Consider the following 8,849-nt stretch of genomic DNA (forward strand, 5'->3'; position numbering starts at 1 on the left):
CCTACTCTGCCTCTTGGCAGCTGTATTGTGATGGTTATTTAATCTCTCTGGACGTCAGTTTATTTATCTGTAACACAGGTACAATAACAGCTATCTTATAGTCAGATTATTGGGAGGATTAAGCTCCCTCCCTTGTCTCATTCCTTGATGGAGCAGAATTTGGAGTCAAGTCACAGGAAGGAAAGAGGGAGGTAAAGTCAGCAACAGCCTGAACCCACAAATGAAAGTCAATTAAGTCATCCTCTCTATACCTGGATGGGCAGACCAGTCTGGCCACAGCAACCCTAACCCACCTTGTAACATTTCATAGTTTACCCACCAACCTCCCAGCTAAATCTCATCACCCCCATGCTGTGTGATGTAAGTGGGGCAGGGAGGAAATGGGCTTATAAAGGGGAGGTACTTCCTGGGTCATGCAGGGCTGGAGCCCAGACTTCTGACTCCTCCAGCCATGTGCTCCTTCATTCATGTGATCTTTCTGAGTAACAAGAGACATGAATGGAGTCCAGAAAGGGTCACTCCAGCTGACCAGGAGCAGGGATTGGCCCACCCTTGCCCAGAGCCCAGGTGGACCTTTGCACATCAAGGCTCCAGGACACCTTCAGCTCTGCCAGTCCACCTCCTTTGACCACAGCACCTGTATTTTTGCATCCCCCTCCCCATCATCTCAACAAAGCTCCCTGTCATGGACCCTCAGTAAGGGTACTGGGTCATTTCGGAGTGCCTCAGTGTCCCCTTCTATACAGCAGGAAAGTGCTGAGATGGTTTCTAACATCCTTTCGGATCCAAGGAACTGGTATTTGGGATCGTTTTCTGCAGACACCAACCCCACTTTGATAGTATATGCCCCTGTATTCTCAGCTGATGGGTGCACATAGGAAGGCTTGGATTCCTTCTTCCTCTGGGGATCCCTCCAACCTGTAATGGCCTAGTAGGTCCCCTCCACCCTCAGTCCATTCCCACCAATTCTTCACTCCTACTCCAACCTTTTTCTGGAGAATGGTGATCACTGTCTGGGGATCACCAGATATGATCTCCAAGAGACTAGGTCTTAGAAAAAGTTCTTTCACTCTGATCAATCCAAATTTGGAGGTCATTGGGAGGATGGAAGCTGATGGCATCTAATAAAAAGAGTTCGGCTTGGGTACCATTGGGAAGGCAGTGTTTAGTTGTGGAATGCATGTCTGCAGTCAGTCTCTTGGGGCTCAGTATGCCTTCCCTACCCCTATACCCCACCCTAGGGTGAGTAAGCAGGTGGGTGTCTGGGAGCAAATGGTCCTTCCAGGAAAAATGAGGCCATATCACTACTGTTGGATGCCCACCATGTGCAAAGTCATTTACTTGTTTGGGGGGTGGCATGTGCTCCATGTTCATGGCATCTGGGCTGGGCCTGGATGGCTTTGGAATTGATGATCAGCCAATATTGGCCAAGGTAGGTGGAGCAGGAAGGTTGCAGTAAATAATGAGAAAACTGCCGCTATGTACCCCCACCTGCTGACGTGCTCCCACCCCTTGTCCCTGTCGGTCAAATAGATGTAGGTTCCACCAGCTTGGGCAAAGGGTAGATCCAGGGAGAGCAGGCTGAATGTAAGAAGCTAAAGAAGCCAGGGACCCCAGCTGGGCACAGTGGCACATACCTGTAATCCCAGCAGACTGGCAGGAAGATTGTGAGTTCAAAGTCAGCCTCAGCATCTTAGTGAGGCCCTAAGCAACTCATAAGTCCCTGTCTCAAAACAAAACATAAAAAGGACTGGAGATGTGGCTCAGTGGTTAAGCACCCCGGGTTCAACCCTGGTACCAAAAAAAAGAAGCAACCAGGGACCTGGGGTCGGGTGAATTCTTAACCCTCAAGGACAAGAACATTGCCTCTGAACCCTAGCAAATCTGGGTGCCCTGGAAATTCTAGGGTGCTGGCAAAATATCTGCTTCTTATCCCACTAATACCTCTTGAGAAGTGATCTCTCTCTAAAGCCAAAGTTCCTGAGATGAGGCTTAACATGGCCACTTTGCAGGGGGTTTGTGAGGGGGGCGGGAAACCTCAGCTCCAGGAATGTAACAACAGAAAATAATTAAGGTCTAATAAGGTCAGTGTTCCACCTTAACACCTTTTCAGTTCCAGTTAAAACCTCTACTAATTTGCCAAGAAAAACCAGCCTCACTTGGGTCTTATTATTTGAATCACGTCCTGTCTCTTAATTTAAACGAGAGACTCACATAAGGATTTTTTTTTTTTTTAAATTACAATGCCGACTTTCTTCCAGTTGATTACGGTATATGACTCTCTGTTGGAAGGCCATTATTTTTTGCTATGATTTACAAAGCATTTAAAGCGAAATCAATGTAATAAATATTGAAGTATTGTAATAGATAATTCCATATATTTAACCAGAGACACAGTACAACCATGGCTTGGGCAGTCAGGAGGGCACAGGGAGAGGATGGGGTGGGGAACCACCTGGCATCCACTGCAGGGGTGATGTCCCCTTTTTTCTACTGTGTCCATTTAGCCAGGGTTTGCTGAGCCCTCCTGAGGTCGTACACACTGGACTCAGAACTGTAGGGAGTTGTGAAGTGGCCAAGATGTATTCTTCAGGGGCTGTGGACTATTTGGAGAGATTCCTGTGCAATGACCAGCTATTAAGTAGTGGACACCACCCTGGGAAGGCAGCCATCAGCAACTGTGATGGGAGAGTGGGGGAGCTCAGCAGAAAGGTGTCCAGCCCTCTGATATGGACCAGCATGCACTGACCTCTGAGCTGGTGGAACTCAGCTCAGGACAACAGTCCAGCATACACAGCCTTGAAAGACCATGCTGGCGGGGGAGGAGAGGCAAGGAAGCAGGTACCCGGCCTCCATCCACCCTCCCAGGGGTGGCTTCATGCTTACCCCCAGGTACAGGCCCACAGCCATCTATAGTGCAGGTCTTGAGGTTTTCCCAGGAGCTTAGCTGGGACCTACCTTTCAGGAGGCAGGAGCCCAATTTCAAGCTGCCTCCCTACCTATCCATCCATTGCCACATTGAAAGGACTCAGAGTGGGTTCCTTTCAAGCTACCCTATGACCCATCCCCACGGGGAGCTTTGCCTAGCCTCAGAATCATTGGGTGGAGGTCACACGTCTAGTTGAAGGTGGGCTCTACTCCCAGGTTCCTGGCTTGTTTCAGAAACCCATGCCCATCCTTGTGGGAGGCACACATGGGCTGCTAGCTCCTGGCTTTAGCTCCAGGGACATTCCTCTAGTGCAGGCAGTAGGCTTGTCTGCAGGACCATATTGAGAGCTGTGGAGATCCTCGTGAGGGCTTTGAGGACTATGCACTGCAGGTTTGGGATGGAGTATGGGTAGCTTGTGCTCCCAGAGAGGAAGATGGATTATCCCTTGCCTTCCCACCCTAGGCCTGAACCCAAGCCCCTAGTCCCTAGCTCTGAACAGATTCCACCATAAATCCCAGGAAGGGACGTGCAGAGGGAAAGGGAGCAGAGAAAGGAGATTTACAACAAACTTGCTTCCTGACACCTCTTTGGCCCATCCCATAAAATAACAATATCACCAGATAAATCACATGGCATCTCAGGGGACCTTACCCTTGTCCTTGTGGGGTCTTCAGGGAAAGTTGGGGGAATAAGGTTAGAAGAATCTACCCAGCTGTGTTCTCCCTAACAACATCAGTTCCAGCCAGCATGGGAGATCTCAGATCTCATCCTGTGATGTGGGAGGGTAGTGGGTGATGGAGGGAAAGGGCATTAGCTATCAGTACCCAAGAGAGAGCATGGCATCAGAAACTCAACATGTGCTTTGAGCAAATCTCACTTCAGATTCCTAACTGTGTAACTTTGAGTAAGTTGCTTAACCTCTCTGGGCTTTGGTTTACTTCTTTATAAATACAGGATATAAAATATCCACCTGAGTGGATACATCTGAAAATTTATGGAGAAAAATGTGCCTCTGAATATGGTAGCTATCACAACACAAATGTTTTCCCTCTTCTAGAATATAAAACCCTGTGGCAATGTTCCCAGGAAAAGGGACCCATTGAATGATGGGCCGTCCCCCAGAAAGATGCCATACTGTGGTCCTTGCTCCCTGCTGGTTTAGAAAAGAAGGAGGTCCCCCTTAGCTCATGACGTAGCTGTGAATGAGTACCTTTCCCTCACTGGGTCTCAGTTTCCCATCTATAAAATGAGGGGATGAAAAATATTTGGGGTTTAAGGTCCAGTCCACCATAATATGAAGTCCAAAAAGTGGGACCAATTTCCAGTAGCAACCATAGAAAGCCAGGGGGACAGAGATACTGCATGAGTGAGGCCCGCCAAGGCCAGCACATCCTGGGAAGGGACTGAAGGGCTCCATGGGCCACTACTACAGTCCACTCCCTACAAGCAAGAGGCCCCTCTGCTTGCAGCCTGGACAGCCTTCTACATGGTCTGTGGGATGTCCTGGTTTACCTCCTCCCAGGAGGATGGTGTGCCCAGAGGTGTGGGGTGGGCAAGTGGGACTCCATCCAACCTCATCCCTCACACCTGGGAGACCAAGAGGACCAGCTTCCCTTGGTGCGGATGGGGTCCCTCCTTCCGTAGCCCCTCACCACCCTCTCTCTTCCCCTCCACTTCAGCTGCTAAGGATCTGCTCCTAGTTGGTAGTGTTGGCTGCGGCGCTGGGGATGGAACACCGCCTGGGCTCTACCACTGAGCGGCACATCCCCAGTGCCTTCCTTCGCTGATTCTCCTGTTTTCCATCTTCTCCTTGTTCTTGATGTCTTCCTTTCCTCCCTTCTCTGTTTTCTTCTTTTCCTCTTCTGTGACCTGCTCTTCTGCTATAATTCTCCTACCTCTCTCCCCTTCAGCCTGGCTTCCTCCTCCTGGGCCTCCTGCCTGCTCCTTCACCTCCTTGGTTATCTTCTCCCTCTGTTGGATTCAGGGGAACTGAGGCGCATGAGTGCGTGCATGAGTGTGTGCGTGTGCGCGTGCGCACGCCTGTGTGTGCTGGCTGGCCGTGGGTGGGGGGCACTCTGGCCTGAGCCCCTCCGATGTCTGCAGCCGCAGGAGGATCAGGAGTTCACCCGCAGGGCAGCTGTCAGCGCTCAGTGGATGGATGAGTGAAGGTGGAGGGGGTAGGGAGGCGAAGGTGCTGGGGAGGGAGCCATCTTTAAATAAAAAGGAAAGGAGCAGGGCGGATGAACTAATGGGGCTCTTTAATAAAAAGCCCCGCCCCGGGCTCTTCTGCGAGGGACCCAGCGCTCCTGCCCACCTCCCTCCAGTCCTGAGCCCCTGAAGCTTCCCTCAGCACAGAGGCCTGTTTCTCTCTGATCCTTTGGGCAGGCCAGAAAACAGGAGATCCCCAACTCCCCAGACCCGCCCCAGTCTTCCCCATCTCCCACTGAGGGGCAGCTGGGATAGGGACCCTGGGCAACCTGCTCACAGAGTAATGTCTGGGCAGATTAGCGCTCCAAAGCTGGCAGGCCTATTAGGAGGCCTTTGTGGGGGAGGGGGTCCGGGGGAGGAGAAGGGGATTTTCCATTCTCTGAGCAACTGGATTACACAGTCAGGAGATGAGGGAAGAACTGGGTACTTAAGCTGCCTCTTCACGGCCCAGCCTCTGCCCTGGCTCTTAGCCTCTCACGTTCCCAGCAGGGATCTTAGCAAATCTTGCCTTGCCTGCTTTGGGTTTGGGGGCAAAATCAAGTCTCATTTCTCCCTAACCTGCCCTAACTGTTAAACCGAAGAGAGGTTCCAAGGGAATTGGTTTGTCACCTCCTTGACCAACCCTTACCTTTCACAAAGGCCCCAGGTCTGGAATGGATCTGGAAGGTATGGTTCAGAGAGGTGAAGTGACTTGATCTGTCACACAGCAGGTGAAAGAAAACCAAGCTGGTTCCTGACTATGGATGGATTTTATGGAAATGTGTTCTCTGCAGAGACTCTGCTCTCCTCCCCTGTAAGGTTTGTTCCTGAATTTCCCTTAACACAACATGCTTTGGGGGAAGAAAATCTACTCCCATTTGTTCTCTCAGGCTGCAGGGATACTGACCATAGAGGATACCACGTGGAAGGGAAGGGAGATGGGAAAGAGATTAGGTTTAGAATCCAAAGTTGAATCCCAGCCTTACCACTGACTTGCTGTGTGACCTTGGACAAATCACCTCCCCTCGCTGAGTTTCAGGTTTCTTGTCTGCAAAATAGATATAAAAACATCTCTTTTCTGAATTATTTCAAATGTTGAGATGAAGTGTTGGAAGGACATCAAGCACAGTGCCTAGTATATACTAGCTACTCAATAAATAATGGTGGAAGCAGAATCCCTTACCCAGGAGCTGTGCCCATTCCCCAGGATAAGAGGCTCTGCTATGCAGCCAGGCAATTGGTTGTTCCCATCAGGAGAGCAAATCCATCATGTTCAGCAACTATTGGCCTCCCCCACTTGGTGTAAGGTTATTGGGGGGTCATGCCCCCACACCCTGCATCCACTCTCTAGAAAGAATCCTTACATGTGGGGCCCCAAGCCCTCCACCCTAGCCCTGATGTGTACCCCTGAGGCCTTTTGCTGCCAGAGTGGTCATCTCTGACCTTCCTGATAGCCTCCTATCTTCCTTACAGAGAAAATTTCTATGAGCCTATGACCCCTAAAAGCCCTGTCCTGTTAATGGTTTTATGATCTTCCCTATAGAATTCTCTTTGCCCTCCCTATCCCTTCATTCCCTTTCAGTAGGTCCTAGTCAAAATAAACAACATTTATGACCAGAGCAAGATTCAAGGTCTGCACTGCAAACAAATGCCAGGCCCTTTGAAGGTGCCTGGGGAATCCATCAGGTCCTGGGGTGTGATGCTCCCCAGGCCCCAGGGGAGGTGAGCCCTGGGAAGGGGCTCCAGCCTGGGAAGCTAGACTCTGGGTTTAGAATGCTTTCTTTCTCTGGGACTCCCTCCTCAGCACCAGCCTGACACAAGGAGTGAAAGGGGAAGGAGGGGCGGAGACGGACCAGGCTTAGCTTGAGATGTCCATGTGACCAAAAATTTCTCCTCCACTGTGGGCAGGTCCTCTTGGGGGCCAAAGCCAGACTCAGCATGTTACCAGGGGAAGAGAAGATAAAAGGAGAAGGAGGGGGTGATAAAAAGGCAAACAGGGAAACTGGCCTGGAATAAGAATGGATGAGAGGGTCAGAACCCAAACCCAGAGGGGGCTCAGGCCCAGTCACTCACCCAGTGCTCACCTGGAGCATCTGTGGCCACGCTGGGGCAATGTTCCTGAAGAAAGCTGGTCCAAAATTCCTCAGCAGGCCAGCTAAAAGGCTGGAGGGAGGCAGTGGGAGAGAACTGTTTTTTCTTGGGGGACCTGAAAATCAACTTGAGTGAGGACTAATATTGAAGGGAAAGGGGAAGCCCTCTATCAGGATGAACCCCCAGCAAAAGGCAGTCCCCCCACCTTACACACAACATCCTCAAATGGAGAAGGGGGCTGCAGGGGCTGTCTCTGATGTCTCAGCAGGTTTCAGTCGCCTCCTGCAGGTGTGGCCACTTAGCGGGTTTGTTTTCAAGGGGGACTGACTCTGCCTGGGAACTATTGTTGGAGAATATTAATGCAGGATTCCCAAAGGCCCAGGGCGGAGAGCAGCTTTCTAGGACACTAGCTCAACTCAGTGCTTGCTCCAGCCTCTGGAACTGGGCCGCGGGCCTGGGGGCTGGCCTTCTCCAAGTCAAGGCTGGGGGAAGGAAGAGAGGTTTCCTCTTGAGACCTGTGCCTTCTCATTTACCCGGCTAAAAATAGTGTGCTATCCAACAGGTTGGGTGAGGAGCCAGACAGGAAATATGTGTGGTAGCAAAGGTATCTATCAGGTTTATCAGGTACTCAGACTATTTGTGTCTGTGGCATAGAATTAACGTTGGATGAGTCAGAGTAGATTAGAGAACAAACAAAGAAACAGAGTTAGGAATGCAGGCAGAGTTTTTTTCAGAATAATAGTTTGTTCAAAATGTTTCTCTTCCCACACTGAAAGAATAATTTAAATGACTTTTCGTGATTTTCTCTAAGTGAATTTAGAACTTTTAAGCAGAATATCCTGGGATCCAGCATGGTGTTTACATATAAAAAGTTCTCTCGGACACAGCTTTAAGGGTAGAAGAGACTTCGACATCATTCAGTTCAGTGAATCTCAACCGTGGTTGAACATAAATTCACCTGGGAGCTTTTTAAAAACAACATGAGACACCCATGTTCAGAGATGCTAACCTAATTGATCTGGGGTCCAAGCATCTGTGTTTTTTTATTTTTTATTCTTATTATTTTATCTTATTTTTGTGGTACTGGGGATTGAACCAGAGATGCTTTACCACTGGATTATATTCCCAGTCCTTAGTTTATTTTGAAACATGGTCTTACTAAGTTTTCCAGGCTGGCTTTGAACTTGTGATCCTCCTACCTCAGCCTCCCTACTTGCTGGGATTACAGGCATGCCCATCATGCCGAGCTAGGCATCTATGTTTGTAAAACCTCCCGAGATGATTTTACTGTGCAGCCAGGAAGGAGAACCACCCACTCAGGCTAATACTTCACTGATGTGGAAACTGAGGCCCAGAGAACAGGTGGCCTGGGCCACACTGGTAACTAGTATCAGAACCAGGACCAGAGCTACTGATCAGATATCCTGACCTCATTCAGCTTTCTGAAATGTTTGTGAAATCAGCAAATAAAAGGTTGAAACTTCTTTCGTTGTTGTTGTTGTTTATTTTGGTTTCAGTACCGGGGAAAGACCTCTTTTGGAGGCAACTCTGTCTACAGAGACCAGATAACCAACTCCCTCTCCCATTCCTGAATTTCATACTCTTTCATTGGAAGCCAGGCAGGCCGGCAATTTGACCCAGT

Source organism: Sciurus carolinensis, chromosome 3 (genome assembly GCF_902686445.1).
Source record: "Sciurus carolinensis chromosome 3, mSciCar1.2, whole genome shotgun sequence".
Lineage (NCBI taxonomy): Eukaryota > Metazoa > Chordata > Mammalia > Rodentia > Sciuridae > Sciurus > Sciurus carolinensis.